The sequence below is a fragment of the Pyxicephalus adspersus genome, chromosome 7 (assembly GCF_032062135.1).
Source record: "Pyxicephalus adspersus chromosome 7, UCB_Pads_2.0, whole genome shotgun sequence".
Taxonomy (NCBI): domain Eukaryota; kingdom Metazoa; phylum Chordata; class Amphibia; order Anura; family Pyxicephalidae; genus Pyxicephalus; species Pyxicephalus adspersus.
In genome coordinates, this window is record NC_092864.1 from 65,023,597 (window position 1) to 65,045,028 (window position 21,432).

A 21,432-nucleotide genomic window follows, 5' to 3' on the forward strand; every position below is an offset into this window, starting at 1 on the left:
CACAATATGTTTTCTAAAACTTTCCGATGCTTTACATTAGTTAATAAATAATATCACTTTAGAACCAAAGTAAAACTGTAGTATTAGGTGATTGTTATTCTTAATAGTTCAATTAATTATAGCTTGGGTAGCATATTGGATCAGTAAATAGAGTCATTAAAAAAGGACACAATTTATTGTTCATGAGTTAATGAAGCCCTTGATGAGTAATCTTGGTTCGATAATTGAATTAGAATAGCATAAAGAATGGTGTATGTCAGTAAGTATATAGGTCTTTTACTTGAAGTTTTTCTAACCAGGCTTCATCACAACATACATATGATAAAGCTTGATTTTACGAGCCTAGTCTATGTACAAAATGCCATTTATACTTGTGACTGCATATGACAGCCTGCCAAGCAGAGTTGTTATAAGTAGTAGGTTCAGCGCTGATTAGTGCGAAGAAGTGTTTTTGTTCAGTTCTTGTTAAAATATAATCCATCAATTTTACCACAGCAGTAACGTAAAATGGAATTATATTTCAATCAAAGGTTTGACTATCTAATAGGAATGAATTAGCATAGTTTAATATGACTAAGGAAATCAGTAAAAATGTAAAACAGCGAAAATGCAGGGAACTTCTACCTACTCTTCTTTTAGTCTGTTAGTGTTCTTACGTACCCTTGTTTTTAGCCTTAAAAAAGTGGAAGTTCTTCTTTTGATTACTGGATTACATTTTTTGGTGTCATCAAGGGTCTGAGAACTAAAAGAACTGTTTCACAGTAACACAATAAATGAGAAAGTGAACAAGGGTAAAAGATCAACTGCAAAATGCTTACTTAATGTTATATAATGAAAACCTAAAATTGGAGAAATACATGAAACTCTGTGCATTTACATTGGTTACCTAACTAGCCCCAAATTATTTCTGAATTTTTCTTTTTGTTATTATTGTACACTGCCCCAGGCAGTACTACGCACATGCTTGTGTAAGATGCCAGTAAAGCCACATAACCACTTGCAATAATAGTCGTTGGAAAGGATCTTTCAGGTTCAATCCACGATGCATGAACGATGCTGTACATACAGCACCGTTTTGTTCTATTGAGAAGGAGGGGGGGGGCGATGGAGCGGCACCCAGCAGCGCGGTCTCCCCCTTTACTTGCATTACAATCGTTCGTTGTTCATCATTAGTATATCCTCCAGGACGTTCGTTTGGACGATGAATGACACGTGCTGTACACACTACAGATTCTCGTCCGATATCGGCCCTGAGCTGATTATCAGGCGAGAACCATTGGAAGTGTGTACGAAGCTAAACGGGAGCTGGGTTCTGGGTTAATTCATCTAAAGATGCATTGGTATTATGTCATAAGTTACAGTCCAATGGCTATATATGAGTAACAAGGCTGTGATAAAATATCAGGAGATAAAGTAACAAGGGGCAGCTCTGATCTTTTGCATGAAGGGGGCAAACAGCCAGGCGTGTCTTCCATAGTGCTAGGCACATTTTAGCAAGTGCAGCAGATTTACATTCTGTATTTGCAAATTATTATATTTAAATCTAAGACAAAAATGTAATATATTGTAGCCTATCAGCTAAGTACATTTTCTGGACGTACAGAAACTACCAATTTATCTTGCTAAGGATGCAGTGTTCTTGTTATTTCAAGGAGAGGAGAAGTTGTTTGCATTTAAAAATTAAGAGGGTAGAATGGCATGTCAACACTCGTCTTGTGATATAGCGAGGGAGTGCTTTAAAGCTGGAACAGGAAGTGCATTACTGTCGGGATCATGGGAAGAAAAAAATTAAAAAAGAAACTAACACAGACACCATATTTAAGGACTTGTAAGTTGCTGATTAATTAAAATGTAATAATCACTTTTATTTTTCTGTAAATCCCAAATTCTACCATGTTTGTGCTTTTTAAATTGACATGTGCTTTTTCCAGGACTTGATGGGGTCTATTTATGGAGCAGTTAATCTGACATTTGCTGAGGCATTCCCAGGCAAAGACCTAATTACTGCTATGACAACACACGGAGCTAAAACATTCTCCATCAGAATGGGAATGTAGGATTTACTGCTTTATACATAGACTGCAAAAAAACATAGAAGTATTCATCTTATAAAAAATATAAATAAATGATCAAGATTATCATATAACAATACAAATGGCCAAAATCATTTTTTAAGCACATTAGTATTATATGAAATGATATACAATTAGACAAGATTACTTCTACTTTACCACTTTTCCTGTGCATTATGGCTTAAAAAATTGATTTCATGGCCAATCTGTTTGATATACACCTACAATTCTCTATAAGGCTTCACTGTCATGTTAAGCGATAATCGGAGCTGTACTAAAAGAGAATGCGTCCTGTGCTTTTTGCTTTTTTCTGTAGCTGGGGGCTCTTACCATGCTAATAAATTAGTTTGCTTAGCAAAGTGACCCCATTAAATTCAAAGCAACTTAGGTTAATTTCCTTTTTAATTGGAAAATATATGGTTCAATTATATTTTGCAACATTCTCATGTACGCACATACTAACATTCTCAGAGACTGCATTTTGGAATAAAAAAGCAGAACATAAGTCACACTAAGACAGCTTACCTCAAGAGTACCAAATATTTTTGGTCTAATATCTTTAGGTACATCAAAAAATTTTATTGAGATAGATTGGGGACGTAGCCTACCTGCTAAGGAGGGGTAACATTTCTAGGGATGTCCATATTGTTAGTGGACACAAAATGCATAAATGTAATGTTAGTACTGCAGGTCGTGCCAGCGCCGCTGCTCCTAATTGCAGGCACGGGCGCCGGGTCCTATCTTTAAGGTAACCCCACGACCTGTGTTCCATGCCTGGGTTTCCTCCCTGCTGGAGATTTGCTCTGGTGTTTGAGCTGGCGTGGGTGTGTCTCTCTTAAATCTATAAGGTAACACATACATGCCCTCTGTTTTCTACAGCCTATAGCTGGTTTTCTACAGATATTTAAAGGCACCTCTTAATTCAGAAAGTTGCCTGAGCAATCTCAAGGTTTTACTTTGTGTATCTCCTAGTGCAAAGGTGTTTACTCTGTTTGCTTTTCTGTGCACCGGACCTTGCTTACGTTTTTGGACTTTGCCTGATTGCCGCCTGACCCTGACCTTGGATCCTTGTTTCTGGACTTCTTGGCCACGGAAGCCCCTCGGTGCTTGCACCGGGTTTCCTGACTCCTGTGGTCAGCTGCCACTGGCCTTGGGATTGCTCTGGAGTGGCACCTGGCAGCTACCCTGCAGCCCAAGCCTATCCTCACCATCAGAGGCTCTAGTGAAGACCTGGTAGCGGCTTAGTTACGCCCCTCCGGAGTATACCCAGTCAGTGGCACAGTGGGTCCACACCCGCTTGCATAACATGTAAAAGATAGCAAATAGGGGCAAACATCCACAGCCTACTGTGGCCACCTTTCAGAATAATTTAGTTTTCAATAAAGTAGAAAGCGTAAATAGGCCAATTACATTTTAATACTGCCTCTTTACTGACTTGGTAGATTCACACTCTGTATTAGTTTTGATACCTATTGTCACTGGGGAAAAAAAGAGATGACAATTACAATATTTTGAGATGCCAATATTTGATAAGATGGGAATTCCTCTCACTTCTTAGAAAATATGTTTAACTCCCTGTTGAATCCCCAGAACACAGAGTGAAGGAAAGTCTTCCCAATGAGTTACAGACAGCGAGGAGTCTTAACCACCCCTTACTATATCCCAAACAAAAAAGTTTTAGCTATATAAAAAAAGTTTATAAAAAAGTTTTCTACTTTTTCCTATTAGTCTCTTCTTTTATTCTATAAGGAAACAAATTTTGTAGTGTACAGGACTCCAGGGATAGGCCCTGGATGGCAGATTAATTTCCCCCTACTTTGGGCCATGGACCTTCTGAGAACAGGCTGCCCACTATGGAAAGAGTCCGGGAAAGTTCAGAAGGGGAGCTGTGGTTTCATTTGTTTGCACAGGGCCCAGACTCGGGGATAGGATAGAAGGACATGGGTGGGCCTTCATATCCCACTGTCGTTTAGGCCCGGACTTTAGACTGGCCTTACAGTTATGTCCGGAGCGAGGTGTGTCTGGGAGTAAGAAGTGGGGCTGAAAGAAGCAGCATGAAGCAGCTCCATGATTGGATAAAAGACTGATACTACAATTCTTTGCTACTTGTGAGTACCAGGTGCCGTCCTTGTTTAGTCTTTTGGCAGCAAGACTTTTGTATCGCTGACCTATGGTACTTACAAACAATTTTGTTTTGCTTTATGATGAATTGAAGTGTTATTTGATGGTGATTTGATTATTTCCATTGATTTATGCCCTAAATAAACTTCCACATTGTCTTGCGATGTGCTAAACCTTCTAACATCACAGTAGTTACTATAGACAACAGATTCACTTTTTCTCCTTTTTATACATAGAAACAGGCCACATGGATCAGACTACATACTTAGTTTTCCAAGTTATACCCATAACTATTTATGGATTTCATGCAACATTAACGTTTACAGGAGTCATGAGTACCATTGTATACAAAGACTCTTTAAAGTCTAAATAGCTTGACTAAAAAACCACATCTAGGACTCCCCATGGAAGCACTCGAGAGAACTCAGCGCATCTGTTCAGCCGCATGACTTGCTTTACAATACTCCATGATATCTTTCTACAGAGTAGAATATTCTCAAATCAACATAGATGCAAAACAGCCATTGGCACAGTGGGTACCATCCTGCCTACTGTCAACCGATAATTAATGCAAAGAAAAGATGTAGAATTTGTGACAAGATAGCAGGCAAAGAAAATGGGAGACATTTTCTGAAATCTCTGATGGTGCTGACAAGCTGAGGATAGTGAATTATCATAACAAAAGAAAAGCGAGCATATTTAGAAAGGGATTCTAAATTGAATGAGTACATTTATATGCCCATCACATGCAGAAGACATCTTTTAAGACATTTTTGATGATCTGTAAATCTATAAATATAACTCAGGAGCCTAATTTATGAACACAAACTCTTTTGTATATATGGGGGAGTTTTCATGTCTACAAAATTGGAGAAATTAGTGAATTACAAACATTTTATCTTTTTAAAACAAAAAACTATAGTGGATTTCCATACAGCATCAAGAAGAAAGAATGCAGTATATAACTTGTTGTATATGTAAATTGACTTATTTGTTTTCAGTATAATTAATTATATAAGCTAGCAAAATAAGAAAAATATTTGCTTGAGATTTGCCCCTTGCAGATGTAGCTATAAATATATATATATATATATATATATATATATATATATATATACTTATTTATATAATATATATGTATTTTAAAGTACATATATATATATTATTTATTATATTATATATATGTTAAATATATATTATATAATTAGTCACAGGCTATTCTTTGCAAAGGATTATGGCAGTAGTCCCCAACCTTTTGCAGGTCGCGAACCACTAAATGCCCAGACTCCGGATCACGCATGCACAGGGAGCCATGCGTCACTCAAAACTTCCCCCAGAGTGACGTCATGATGCCAGAATCTGCCAACTCTCCCATCGTAGCTCTGAGCCTGTGTGTTCTAAAACACAATCCACCTCCCTGAGCCTGCGATGTCTCCGGGAGACATAGTCCGTTGCTCTGGCCGGTGCGCTCCCCCAAACAGGGTCCTTCCCCTGACCCTGCTAGTGGGTGCACTGGTCAGAGCCGGCCTTCGGGGACCTCTGATTTATGGGGAATAAATAAACACCTATGTTTAGAGCAAGAGAAAGAAATATATCAAGACATAAAACTAGGTACTAGTTAACAAGTAAAGTATCTTATTTAAGTAGAGAATGTTTACTTTGCAAGGTGGTCTCTCACCAAGTTTTGTAAATGAGGTATTTTCCCTTCCAGGATCTCAAATAATACTAATGTTAAGAAGGGAAAAAATCCTGTTTTTATCTGTCTTGTTCTTTTTATATTTTTCAGGTTCCCTGTACATAAATGGGTATTCAAAGTGAACATAGTTTTTCTTTTACCTAATTCAGTAAACTTTCATTTTGCTAAGTGAACAATCTGTATTCCCCTAAAGTGTACACACAGCTTGTTTGCATGGAATTGTTGGTATTGCTATCAGACTGTAATGCTTTAAAAACTTTTCTTACTTTCTTGAAACTGAAAGCATAAGGTTCACTTTCATTTCTCCCGTTGCAGCAGCACATATTTCCTTTGTTTATATTTTCTATGTTTACCAGCTGTCAGAAGTGAAGAATCATGGTATGAAGGATCATGTGAATAGCTCCTTATAACAGTTCTAGACCTATGACCTAGCATTACATTTGAATATTTTCTAATTTTAAATTTTACAATTCCTCAGTGCTGCCCACTAGGGTAAAATTAATAAAGGGATAAAGACTGTTTTTTAGTAAAATGAATGTTCATTAATCTTTGCAAATAAAGTAAAGCTGTGCTCACCTTTCATGTAAAGAAAAAGATTGGATGATTGCGCTATTAAAGTGAACATGGCTTTACCTAATTTCTCCTTGAACATTCACTTTTCTAAGGGAAAGTTAAAGTGGAACTAAACTAAAAATAAAAAAATTACACTTACCTTTAATCTCACACATCCTTCAATGGCGGTGGTCTTCCCATGATCTGGTCCCGTGTCATCCTGGAATTCTTCTTCGTTCTGGTGCAGAGGAAGCATCAGTTGCCGCCATCTTCTGTCTTCTCTTCCGTCTTCTTCTTCGATCTTATTTTTACATCACCCAATCTTGCACTGCTCGAGTTATGTAGCTGCTGTTAAGGGGAAAAAAAAGAGAGCATGCGTGAGATCGGCCTTCTTTCCCCTTGGTGGAAAAATGCCCCTTCTATCAGGGCATGAGCAGAAGGAGCAGCCAGAGCCTCCCGGGATGCAGGACTTAGGTATCCAGGGAGGCTGTGCGCTCCATTTAAGTTTTGATCACCGAGGCGGTGGCTAAAGGGGCAGTGCTGCACCCTTTTTTTAAGAAAAGCGTGTTGAACTTTAAAAAAAAAACAACAATAATAAAAGATTTACTTCTAGCTTGTTCTGCCACCTGTGCCCTGTAGGGTTGTTGGACCCGATGCATGGAACCACAAATGCAGATAGGAACCAGGCATATGATGCACCTGAAAGTCTTACCATATGCTAAAGATTCCTATGCCACAGACGTTTTTTAAAGAGAGCAAGGTTCCACAGTGTGGGTTGTAGGACAGGTAACTTTTTTTCTTTACAAGCTAACTTTTTTTTAAACTGTTTTAATCTGGTGACAAAGTCTCTACAATCAATTTAAGTGCTATCTGCTGCTCATAGTAATTGATACACTTAAAGTAGACTAATAGTACAACACTGGGTTCTATACTACTACTAAATTTTAAGCCTGTGGTAAATATTACATTAAGGCAAGCTTTTGCTGTATAAGTGAATTTAATGTGCATTTTGAAGAAGGTATTTTTCCTATCCATACTTTATTGCAAATTAGACTGACATAGAGAGAAATCCATAAAAGTGTGCCCTGTATCGCAGTAGTTTTAGTGTGAGTTACAGAAGCAAGGGAACATTATTGATCTTGTCATGCTCATGGTCGGGTCATTAATTTTAATTGTGATAGCTCCGGACTACCTAGTGTTTGATGCCTGAGGTGACAAGTTACCATTACTCTGCGGGGCTCTTGGGAATAACTTCTGATTAGAAGCATTTCAAGTGATAGATCACTATGGGACAGATGAACATCTTATTTGGATATGGTTTTCTATTTGCCAGGTAGATAAATAAGAATGTTCTATAATAGGAGCAGATAAGTGTGTGAATTTAGGACATTGCATTTTTGTAAAGGTTGTGATTACAGAATCAGAATGTGTTGAATGTAAAGGTGGAGGGAGAGGTATGCTATGAATTTTCCTAAATAGGCCCTTGTTTAAACTGATGTATGTAGATATTTTATTATAAATCTTTACTATGTAATATTATAATTTCCAATATAAAAATGAAATAATAAATACAAAAACATTCAAAGTGCATAATTTTCGTTCTAAGGAGGACAGCTGAGCAGAAGTTTTACTTAAAAGTGCTTTCCCCATGCAGGGAACTAACAAGTTTGTTTTGTGTTTCCCTTCCTAAATATCACATACTTCTTATCCTTCCTTAATCCACCTTCGTTTCTATTGAGCTCCTGAAACTTGTTACTTTAGTGTAACCCTATGCAACACACCCAAAATACGCATTAGACCAATAGCCAACCACCTGTGTCCTATGGAAGTTTTATATGAATAGCTTGTATTTTACTCAAATAAGACTTTTCTGCTTTTAATGAATATACTGTTTTGTTACTCTTGTTGATTAACTTTCTGAATAACATCAACTGAAAATTAGTCAAGCCCTTCATCGGAGTTTATGAATTAGGGTTGTGTTTAATCAGGTAAGTCCAGTGTCAGAAAAGTTTGTACTATGGAATAGGTCATGTTGGAGGGTGGGAGAACTGAGTGTCTAACAGATTAGTAAGACACTTGAAAGCTACTGCTTTTAGGTCCTAACTGCTATTTTGAAGAAGTTTCAGTTGAGTGTTCATTTATGCCAACTCCATATATACTTGAAAATAAACTAAGGTCCTTTTTTTATTACCTTAGAATATATGTAGCTTACTTTGATTTAAGGAAAAACCTCGGGCACAAAAAGCGTCCATCACTGCTACCCTTAACACAGCCATCAATAGAAATGTGAATAAATTAACGTGAAAAAATATGTTACTGGTGTGTTCTTTTTAAACATTTTTGAAAGGGGAAAAAAGTAAATCACATGGGCTCAATATAAATATATATATATATATATATATATATATTTAGCTTAAAGCAGATTATACTTTTGAGTTGGCTATTACGATGGTTAACTTATTCTTAAATCATATGTTATGCATTATTGTTGGCCACCAGTATATGCTGCTGTGTTCTCATGTAAAGTGTGTAACAAACATTTTTTAATAACTATGACTTGTCTCCAATTGCAACAGTTTGTTACACATGTTACATGAGGGCACAGCGCCATCTACTGGTTCGTGACCTGTGAATAAACCAAGATTTTTTTGCTAATGGTATTTTGAGGACAAAAAATTGATTATACACAGTATTTAAATTGCACAGTAAATTCATGTATGATCCTATAAGTACATTCAACACCATATAGGACGATCTAGTTATTTTGAAGATATGTTAAAATTTTTCACAGGTTTGCATAGAGCAATAAAGAGTTCTGATCATTTAGGTCTGATCATTTCAGACACTTTCTTCTGTTAGCTGGACTTCTGGACCTGAATTCTATATATATATATATATATATATATATATATATATATATATATAGAATTCAGAACTCCCTAGCAGATTTTATGTCTTACACTGTATTAAATTGATTTATAATAATTAATGTAATAAAAGAGCACACAGCACAACACTGTTAACAGAGCACAAAAAGCACCAAAAGATGGCCATAGACATGGGATGATTGATGCCCAATGCCGCCGATATTGGCTGTGTCATGTTACATTATCTTGTATACAGGCTCTGCAGAAACTGCTAAGTGAAAGATCTGGGGGAATCTAAGAACTAGACAGGTACATGTTGCACCATTCACCCAAATGTATCCTTGTGTGATTTTACCTGTTTTTTTAACCTGGAAATACACTTTTAGATGGATGCATCAACGCATAACATCTGATCATCCTTTCAAGACCATGTCAGTTATGAATAGGCTTGCAGACTAATCTGACTACTAATCAGCTGTAGCCGTGAACAAGCACATATTATATATGCATACATCAAACTAGCCTTCATGCAGCTTATTATAAACCCTAGAACTTTATTTATAATTATTAATTAATTAATAATTCATAATTTAATTATGAACCCCAAAACAAATAAAGCTGAAAAAGCTAAAGTTTTTTGTAAACTTAAGTTTTGTGATGGAGAAAGGCAAGTTGCTTCCCATAAAACCTTTTTTTACTTGCAAAGTGCTGGTAATGCCTGTATTTGGATACTAGAATATAGTATATGTCATAGTTAGGGTTGCCAATATTACTGGGAAAATGCCACCCCTATGATATTTTTCCTATGAAATACACTGGCAACAAGGCCGATTTTACCGGCTGGACTAGTAAAATACCGACCAGGTGGCAAGGCAGGGATCGTCAGCTAATGTTCAGTATAAGTTTTGGTGTATTCCATTCTTATTGAGAATGGTTGGTTACTGGTTGGTGCCGCATTATGTGACTTTGCAAGTCAATAGGAAATGCTCTGTTCTTGTCAGATACTGTCTCTGAAAGAATTAATTAGGTTGTGTTTGCAGGGGACAGAAAGCAGTATATAAGACATTTAGTGATTTGAGGAGAGCGATATAAGGTAGATTTTTTCAGTAGTTATTAGCCTCACAAAACCAGTGCAAGCTTACTAAGGTATTCTAATCATAGCTCTAAGGATTAAGAAATACTCAAGCTGTGACATCAGCAGAGACACCTTGAACTTTTGAACATAATGGAAAGTGGCTAAGCATAATATTAGGAAATTCCTAGCAATGATTAAAATGGCTGAGAAAATGGATGTATGCACCTTTTATGTCTCTAACCATGAAAAATACAAATGGTATTTTAGAATCCTTTGGTGCATAATTTAAGAATAACAGAGTAGATTTTCATTGAGATTCTCTTTAATGCACCCGAACACAGAATTTTGCAATTCAGTGACAAGCTGAATGTAGCAATTCAGCTTGTCACTGAATTAACCCATCATTTAAATACATTAAAGTGTAAGGTCGTCTTTTATTCTTCTATGAGTAAGAGAAAAATTATATTGGTCCTTTTTTGCAAATTCAGTTAAAGCTCAACTAAACTCGAAACTGAATTTTAAAATAATCTGATTGATAAGTGACTATAAAACTGTGTAAAAGCAAAATGATGGACAGAATACCTTTTTTATGTACTTGCACGCTACATTACAGCTATTTTCTCTCTTTTTGGGAGTGAAAGGTCAACAAAAAGTAGGGTAGGAGTAATTGTAGGACCTCAGTCTGTTCACAGATAACTAAAAGGCATGAAAGATTCTGCTGTGTGTACAGGTGTGCAACTACAGCCTAAAACAGTTAGGTTCTTTAACCTCCGTAGCAGTTCATTTCTTTCCGGTTTTATATGTCTAAAAGGGGTACATTGTTTTTCATGAAAATTTATTTTACCATATAATATAATAGTATGAGTATAATAAAGTTCGAAACAAAAATCATGTAAAAATAATAAATTGAAACAAATTAAAAAATCTATATATTTAAAAAAAAGAATAATTTTTTTTTTATTTTTTAAAACAAAATACATATTATACTAATACTATTATATATACTGTAAAATAAATGTTCTTGAAAACAATGTACTGCTTTTACACATATAAATCCAATGTATTGCATTCAATACAGGTATTTTGTATTGAATGCAATACAAATGGATTTTGAATTTCCCGCCCCGGCTTCCCGGCAACGTACACACGCACCGATGTCACCGGGAACTCCCCGGTGACTCATCGGGTGCAGGAGATTGTCACGATGGATGGCGCGGGACCCAGGCGCATCAGGTAAGCACTGTATTTACTATTACCTCCAAAGGTTTACCTACCCTGAGTTTGAGTCGGGGTTACTGCTTTAAGCAACTTTTTTCCAGCCCGAGTCACACTTGTGGTTACCGCTAGGGAGGTTTATTTGTAAAAATGAGTTCCTAAGGTTACATGTATCATTTTCACTAAACAAAGTGATTGCTTTAACAAGTTGCTTTTTCACTTTTGGGTTTTGTTGATCTTTAAATTATTGTTTCTAAACTTACCCTACTTAAATACAAGGATTAACATTTGTGTGTCAAGGAGTCATTTTATTATTAATATTACACAGTATTTATATAGCGCCATGATATTACGCAGCGCTGTACAAAGTCCATGGTCGTTTTACTAACTGTCCCTCAAAGGAGCTCACAATCTAATGTCCCTACCATAGTCATATGTCATTAATGTAGTCTAAGGTCAATTTTTTTAAGGAGAAGCCAATTCACCTCCCTCCATGTTTTTGTGATGTGGGAGGAAACCGGAGTACCCGGAGGAAACCCACGCAGACACGGGGAGAACCTGCAAACTCCATGCAGATAATGGTGGTCTGGTATCGAATGGGAGAAAACATCTGTTTTTAGAGATCTGAAATGTGTTATATCAACCAAAGACATATGTTTAGAGATTGCTACAATGGGTGCCCCAACAGGTTACGACAGTGTAAAACAATACAGACTAGAAAAGGAGGTAGGAAGGAAAGGAATAAAGGAGAGAAGGAACGGGAGGGGAAATAGAAATGATAAAAAGGGGTATAGGGTGAGATAAAAAAGTGAAAGAAGCATGGGGTGCAATTGACCAACTCACTGTCTATAGTGAATTACTCACTGGGTCAGGTTCAGAGTGAAAGAAAGATGTTCAATAGAACCAAAGGGTGTGGGTTGCCTCTTCTTTAGCCCTTAATGCGCTGTGAGAGACTCCATTTGATGGAGTTCTTGATTAATTATTTGGAACCACTTGGTCACTGATGGAGCCCCCGACTGACCCCACAGCACCAGGATACATGCTCTATTAGACGGATAAGCAATTAGTTGTGGTATAACTTGCAAAACTATTATACCTTGAAACTATATACTGTATAAACTATAACATGTGGTTTAGGAGTTAGAAGCCCAGATCAAAAAGAACAGGTACCCTAATTATCTAAATCAGTATAGTTTTTAATAAGACTCTCTTCCAAAGGATTCAAACTCCCAGAAAATATGAAGAATATATAGACGTGTACCATGTTCTTGTTCACAACATTTGGTCGAATCGAGTGAAGCAAAGCAGGCACTCAGCACCAAAAGTGAGAGATCTGGGGGATGCAGAACCTCAAGGTTTCTATGAGTAAGCACCAGTTTGCAAAATACAAATACAAGTGTTTTGTAGAACTAGTAAACTGCAAGCTCAACTGGGCATGGTACTCTTCTCTTTCTTTGTGATAATTTGTATTTTCAATGTAAGCAGGCATGTCATCTGCAGCCCCTATGTATTTTTCTGCCTTTTGTAATATGTTGCCACTTATAAATAAAAAATAAAAATGAATAATAGATGACTGTTGTAGAATTTGATGCTCTCATTTCTGCTGAGCTCTTAAAATTCCATGGAAGTGAACCATTTATACTAATTTAGTGCGCTGCAGTCAGCAAAAACTCAGCAACAGGCTAATGGTTGACGTATATCCAAACCCAGTCACAAAAATCTCATATACGCTTTTCCATGTCAATGCAATGTGAAATGCCTGCCATGAATGTCTTTGAAATGGGAACTTCTTCTTATTTGCTAGTTGTTCCCCATCTGACATTGGCACACGGGCTACTGATGGAGAATACAAGTGGTCAGTTTAATACTCATTATACCAGTAAAGTCTTCCTAAAGTAGAACTAAACTCACCTCCCCTCACTCCATTTCTGAAGCCTCCATCTTCACCTGGTCTTCTTCCAGGCTTGGGTCTTCATCCATACTGATGCCAGAATACCATAACTCCTGTGCATAATTCATTCATTCCAAAGCTTGTCCCTTGTAAAATATATAAAATGCCTGACTTCCATTGTTTGGACCTCATTTACAATTTAGCAGGTGTTTTATGATTGTCATCACTCTACATTACATTCCTTCATGTAAGTGTTATTGTTCTCTTACGTATCATTTACCAGTTGTCTTAGATGTATTATATTATCCCAGTGAAGTTGTACAGGATACAGGACATTCTGTTTGGAACAGAAACTGTCAAAACTACTTTGTTTATAAGTTAATAAATGAAATTTATAGTCAGGCGTTATACAGTTATCACATACAGTCTGGTTTGACCAAAGTTCTTGGTAATGAATTAATGCAAAAAGTTTTATAAGGTGATACTAAGCCAATAATATGGGCACCAGAGAACATAAAATACTGTCCTATATCTCATCTGATCTTGGGACTTTCTCACGGGAACAATTTAATAAAGGTCATAAGAATATGTGACACTTCTACTCTACAACAAACATCTGTAATTGAAAAAGTAACTTCACATAATTGCCTCCTAAATGGTTAGCAGTTGTCAGAAAGCTAATATAATGAAATAAATAAAGCCAATTATTGTGAAAAGATGCCAATGGTCAACCATACTCTGTGGCCTTAGAAAATAAATAGAAAAACCATTAAGCTGTCATTTATTCAGCCTTGATGAATACTGAACAGAAAAGATCTCCTGTTCTCCCAATTAAAACGTATTATTAAACTCACGAAAGTTCTCTCATTATAATGGTAACCTGTTTTTTACAGCTCACTGGAAACAGAACATCAGAATTTACTGGTCTCCTAGGTGGGACAAAATACTTTTGTTAACTTGTTTCTTGGTATTTAATCTTCCACCATGCTCAGAGGAAATCCACTAATGGATCTGTTGGTTCTTTTAATGTATGCAATGTGATTCCTAATAAATCTGTAACATCGACTATCAAACAACCACTCAAAGCATCAAAGCTTCTTACTTGGTCGGTGCTTTTCCCTTCTATAACATACCATTGACATTTTTTATAATAACTTTTTTTATGAATTTTTAGATGCAGCAATGTCATCATTGGGTCTCGGTATTTCTTTATGCAACCCAGGCAGGTCCTGGTTGGTGGAGATGTGACATGGTTGAGTGTTGTGCATAGCTTTCTTAAAACATTATAGAGCCCTGAATCAGTACTCCTTGCAAGAGCCCTCAGATCTTGGGAATTGTTGTGCAAACATTCAAATGCTCCAACACCTGAAAGTACTAAAGTCCAATAGATGAAAGGGCCACCCCAGTGGGCAGTGTAGCTGGTAAAGAAAAAATTAAGGGCTGGATGATGCTGGACGTCTTACGGATAGGAATTGAGTGCTTGCGATGTATCTATCTTATTGGGGTTTTTAAGGCACCTTGTGTTGAGCTTACCATGTGCAGTGAAAATGGAGTAGGATATTGTAGTACAGGAGAGGTGTCTGTACAAAACAGTTTTTATAGACAACTATTACTCTTCTCTACTTACCTACCTGTGTGCAATTTCTTTAAAGCGGAACTAATCCAAAAACAAAAAAATTACACTTACCTTTAATTCTGCAGATTCCTCAATGACACTGGTCCTTCCCACGATCCAGTCCCACGTCATTCTGGAATTACTTCATAGCTGCCATCTTCATTCTTCACTTCCTTCTTCGTGGCACGTCACCCGATTTCGCTTTGCACAGGGGTGAGATCGGGTGATGTTTTTTCCTGTAAAGGGAAAAAAAAGAGAGCTGATCTCACAGTGCTTCCATGAGATTGGCATCTCTTTCCTTTAATAGAAAAAAATGTCCTTTCTGATTGGAGATCTCGGGAATGCGCAGAAGGAGCACCCAGAGCCTCCCAGGATGCGTGACGTTGGTATCCCGACAGGCTCTGTGCTCCCATTCAGTCTTGATCGCCTAGGCCTAAGAAAAGATTGTGACAGGCAGGTAAGATTATTTTTTGTCTTTAGCTCTAGTTTATCAGCATAAAGGAATTCTCAGAATAAACAGAGCTTCTACAATAGTTAGGAGTAAAAGTGTACCCCTCCGGATCACAAAGCTTCCCGGTGATATGAGCTAATGCACAGCCTGGCATCTGTCTTTGTCACACATTCTCTTCTTAAAAGAGCTCACACCCACCTGTAGGAAGTCTGTATAACAAGATAACATTGCAGGAGCAAATTTTAAAAATTGGGCAAGAGGGGTACAACATTTTATTAGCGCACCCTCTAGCTTTGCACCAAAAAGCCAGGAGAAAAAGTTCTAACTTCAGAACATACAGATATATTGTTTGCATTCATGTGCAAATATTTGTGAAACAAAAAACTAAAGTTTCTAACTTATAACCTTCTGATTTCCCAACTGGCCAGCTGGAGAATGTTTGTTTTCTATATTGCCCTACCTTTATGTAATGTACATTTATTTTGCTAGTTTTATCTAATCAAAGTGGCTTTCATTGCTGCTTTTTTTGATACAGGGGCAATGGAATGCCACTTTATCACTGTACATGGCAGGATTAACATGTATTCATATAATAAAAACTGCAGATTTAAAATATTAAAAAAACTTTAGAAATTAATGTTGTTAGGTTTAAATTAGATTTTAACGCTTAGATTTACATAATGTATATTTGAAACAATATAACATTGTATAGATTTTAAATGTAAACATAACTCAGTTAGTTAGTTATAAACAGTTAGAGAACACTAGATTTAATGAACACCAACAACCATGCTAATATTGTGAACAGGGCTGTATTTAAAATGATTCCTTGGTCAATTTGGCTTCATTTCCATGCACAGCCATTCAAATCCCTATATATTTCAATTCTTATTAAAACTAAGACTCATTATGCCACCTAGTGGCAGATTATTAGATGAGTGCAGCAGTCAGAACAGCAAATGCTATTAGGTCTTCTAACAAATTAAGGAATCAATCTAGGCTGAAATTACAGGGAATCGTTTATAAGTTCCTTCATGTTCAATTTTAGCAATGTTAACAGTCCTGCCATAACTAATAAATAAATACCAAGGAGTGAAATACCATTCTTTCCTGGTAAAATATGTTCCCAGATTCTCTTCTATTTGACTAATGTGATCTGATCCCTTTCGAAGACATAATAGAATCATTAGATTGCATGATCCTCCTTTTGACAGATTTCATGTGAACAGGTCCTTAAGTTTTTTTTGACCGAATTGAAAGGAGCCTGTGACATCAATAAATTAAGGCAATGTAAATATTCCATACCTGAGATTGTTACGGTTCATATATCCTTACCATGAGCATGTTCTATTCAGCTTATTCACTTAAGTGCTACCAGTATGGGAAGCTGTATTTACACTATTGTGCATGTTACTATGATAGGCAACAAGAAAGTGTTCAGGAAGCGACTAATGTTATTCAGTAAGCAAAGTAACTAAAGAAAGTTTGCATTAATCTCTGAAACTAAGGTTCCCCCAGAACTGCCTAATTAGGACAAAAATGATGTAAATAATGCAGTATTACATTGTTTGTATGAACTACTTACCCTGTAGCTTATGTTCCCAGAATAAATTTTAAAGTAAAGCATTCAATTTAATTTAATAGTAACACCGACATTTACAAGCACATTGCATGAGAACACAATGTGCCCCAAACAGTACTTAACATATAATAGTGCATACTCTATCTGAACGGCAAATAATTCCCATACTATAACTAGTACTAACTTTAAACAGAAATTATATAGTCTGTGTGTAAAATACAAAAAAAGGAAAGCAATGCATCATTATCCGGTACTTGTTAATACAAAAGGAATTGTTTCCTTGTTGAGGCAGCTTTATTCAAATAAAAATAAAAGTGTTTTTGAATTATTTATATTTAATGTAGTTCTTAGCTTCGTCCTATTCTTTCTGCATGTTCAGCTATGTTGCGTTTTATAATAACTAACAGCTGTACTACAACTTTAATGAGATTCGAAGCATTTTCTGTTCAGATCCTTACACAATGCTTTTTTTTTTAACAAGCTTTGTAAGATTGGGCTCAAAGCCAGCATTACTGAAAACTCTATGCATTACAGATTCTGAAATCTAAGGTGAAGAAAACTAAAAAGAGTCATAAAATATGTAAACCTTCAGCACATTATTAAAGAAGGAATCGCTAAGCAGTACTGAACTGTGCAGCACCAACCCTTATTAAATGATGAGGTTTCTTATTATACACATTCTTAGACAATTATCAGAAATGATGATGAATTATTAAATATTTTAAATTGCGTGGTGTTTGCAATAAGTTGACTAGCTAAGGATTCCTAGTAACTGCTGGGTTGGAGAATAAAATTTCTTAAGTTAATTACACAGCAGACTGGTTTTATCTAACACTGTTTTCCTACAGCTGTAAACCATTCACATGTACTATGGAAACCTGTGTACTATTATCGTAAATATAAAGCTGATGCTTCCTAAAATAGCAGATAACCTCCTGGTATAGAGATTGGTTCTAATTAGATTTCTTTCTTTGTTGTCTTTGCAGATCCCTGTCACACAGCATGAAATGTGGTGTCACTTCACAACAGTGCCTGGATAACAAATCAACATTTAAAACTAGTGACTCAATAGTAAGTTATTTTCCCTCACCCTAAAATAAAATATTTTGCACTCTTTGGCCACTTTCAGACATAAAATAAAAACATGCATTTCAACAACTATGTGTATTTTAGTGTAATTTTTTTTCTTTCATGGACTGCGCGGCAATCCACCACCACCGGAGCTGCAGCCTATTGCAAATGTGTGCTTAAAATGGTTCCTCATTGCTCCTATTCCATTGAATAGGAACACTTTGAGACAGTGGTAGAATGGTGTAGTCAGTCACAAGTCTGAAGTGGACCTTAGGGGGTCCATTCATAGTTACATGGTTGAAAAAGGACATAAGTCTATCAAGTTCAACCACTAGGGAAATAAACATATCCCAGATAAAAACCCTATGGGAGGGTCCTGTCCAGCCCCTCCCAGATAAAAGCCCCTCCCAGACAGGACCCAGCTGTCTTGGTCCATGTTGGACCCAATGACAAAATAGATGGAAGATGGAAGATCCTTAAAAATCAGTTTAGCAAACTAGGTTTCAAGTTGAAGAAAAGGACCTCCAAGGTTATGTTCTCTGGAATATTGCCTGTGTCCTGCGAAACACAGGAAAGGCAAAGGGAGCTTAGGCAGCTAAATGCATGGTCCTGGTGTAGAAGGGAAGGGTTTGGGTTCATAGAGCACTGGGCTGACTTTTCATTGGGGTACAACCTGTATGGCAGAGATGGTTTGCACCTAAATGAAAGGGGGTCTGCTGTGCTATGGGAAAGATTTAGGGGAATGGTGGAGGGATATTTAAACTAGGAGGGTGGATTGGGAATAGTTGGGGGGAAGATTATGGATAATTGTAAGGAGCTTCCTATGTTACAAACAAACATTGGATTGTGCAGTACTAATTGTACTGAAAAACAAAATGATTTGGCAAACAATGATGGTAAATGCAGCAATGGTTCACCAATGCTAGAGGTCTAGCAAACAAGACAGGGGAGTTGGAAGCCGTAATGAATGAAAGAATTATGACTTAGTTGGCATTCCTGAATCCTGGCTTTGTTCTTCACATGACTGGGCTGTCAATGTTCCTCGGTATACTCTATTTCATAAAGACAGAGTCAAACGAAAGGGTGGCGGAGTTTGTATGTGAGAAGTGATCTAAAAGTGAATGTGAAAGAAGAAATTGTGGAGGGAACAATTAATGATTGGAGTCTTCTATAGGCCCCCCAGGAAGAAATAGAAAATCAACTACTAGCACAGATAGAAAAAGCAGCAAAAAGTGAAAGTGTTTTAATCATGGGAGATTTCAACTACCCTGACATTGACTGGAGTAATGGCACTACAGGAACAGCAAAATGTAAGATAATTTTATGGTACAATTTATAGAAGCCCCAACTAGAAATGATACTCTGCTGTAACAATGCAGAGCTTATAACAAATGTGCAAATAAAAAAGAGAATCTGGGTAGCAGTGACCATAATATGATTTCATTTAACGTAAGCTGTAAACAGGAAGCAAAAACAGGAAAGATAAAAACATTTAATTTTAAGAGAGCATATTTTCCATCTTAAAGGGCAGCTCTCTGCAACTTGGACTGGGAGACAATATTGTCCTTAAAAAACACAGAACAGAAATGGGAATGTTTTAAGTCTGTTCTACAAAAGAAAACTGAAAAATATATTCCAATGGGTAATAGGTTTAAGAGGCTAAAATTAAAACTTATGTGGCTCACGGCTGATGTTAGAAAAAGTCATAAGGAACAAGAAAAGGGCATTCCAAAAAAATAAAAATGAACGGTCACCTTTATCATTTGAAAATTATATATAATATACAAAAAGGTGTAAAAAAGAGACAAAATCTGCAAAACTTCAAAATGAAAGACAGATTGCAAAGGAAAGTAAGTCTAACCCTAAAAATCTTTTCAAATATATTAATAGCAAAAAGATCAGATCTGAGCATTTAGGCCCCTTAAATGATGTCGCTGGGTTGGTAACTGGGCAGATTTAGTAAACACTTTTAGCTCTGTGTACACAAACCAAAAATGGCAGAGCTTAAGTCCAAATTCATAATAGCAATGTCACTGCCTTAAATGAGTCACAATGGATCAGAATTGATATGATTGAGAAACAGCTGGGAAAAAATAGGGTTGACAGAACCTGATAGATTACATCCACGTGTCCTCAAAGAGCTGAGCTCAGTGATTTCAAAGCCATTGTTTCTAACTTTAGTCACTGGCAAAGTACCGATGCATTGGTGTAAGGACAATTTGGTTTCTATCTTTAAAAAGGGAGCAAAGTCATTACCAGGTAACTACAGACCCGTTAGTTTAACGTCCATCGTTGGAAATGTCTTAGAGAGTTTGATAAAGAACCACATAGAGGAGTTTCTGCTAAAAAATAATATTATAAGTGATAGTCAGCATGGCTTCAAGACAGACAGAAGTTCTCAAACAAATTTACTCTCTTTTTATGAGCAAGTAAGTAAACAGGTAGACAGTGTAATAGCAGCTGATATAGTGTACTTGGACATTGCTAAAGCATTTGACACTGTACCCCACAGATGGTTAATATGCAAGTTAAGGTCGATAGGTTTAGAAAAATCAATCTGTGAATGGATAGAGAACTGGCAGAGAAGATCGCATCCAGGGAGTTGTAATTAGTTATTTATACTCTGAATGGTCTAAGGTTATTAGTGTTGTACCCCAGGGTTCAGTGTTGGGACCTTTACTGCTTAACATCTTTATAAATTATATAGAGTTTAGGATTAAAAGTACCATGTCTGTGTTTGCAGATGACACCAAACTATGCAATGGAATTAGGCCCATACAGGATGTCTATAATCTACAAGCAGACCTGGATGTACTGTTTGATTGGGCAGACAAGTGGCAAATGACATTTAATATAGATAAATTTAAAATGATGCACTTGAGAGCTAACAACATGCATGCTTCATGCTGTCTAGGGGGAATACATTTGGGGGAGTCAGAAATAGAAAAGGATCTGGGAGTTCTGGTAGATCATAGACTTAATAATAGCATGCAATGCCAAGCTGCAATATCTAAAGCTAGCAAAGTATTTTCTTGTATTAAAAGAGGAATAGACTGCAGAGATGGAGACATAATCCTGCCCCTGTACAAAGCATTGGTCAGACCACATCTGGAATATGCAGTCCAGTTTTGGTCACCAGTTCACAAAAAGGACATTGTGGAGTTGGAGAGAGTGCATAGAAGGACAACTAAATTTATAAAAGAAATGGAGGAGCTCAGCTATGA

The 21,432-nt window shown here is 36.7% G+C and overlaps 1 protein-coding gene across 3 annotated transcripts in view; it reads left to right on the top strand.

The window, feature by feature from the left end:
- Nucleotides 1-21,432, top strand: part of GULP1 (GULP PTB domain containing engulfment adaptor 1) — a 234,068-nt gene that overhangs the window by 99,837 nt on the left and 112,799 nt on the right. For all 3 annotated transcript variants that reach the window (XM_072418794.1, XM_072418793.1, XM_072418795.1), the window contains exon 3: nt 18,124-18,208. The gene's annotated coding sequence lies outside the window, so the exon portion shown is untranslated. The remainder of the gene's footprint in view (nt 1-18,123; nt 18,209-21,432) is intronic.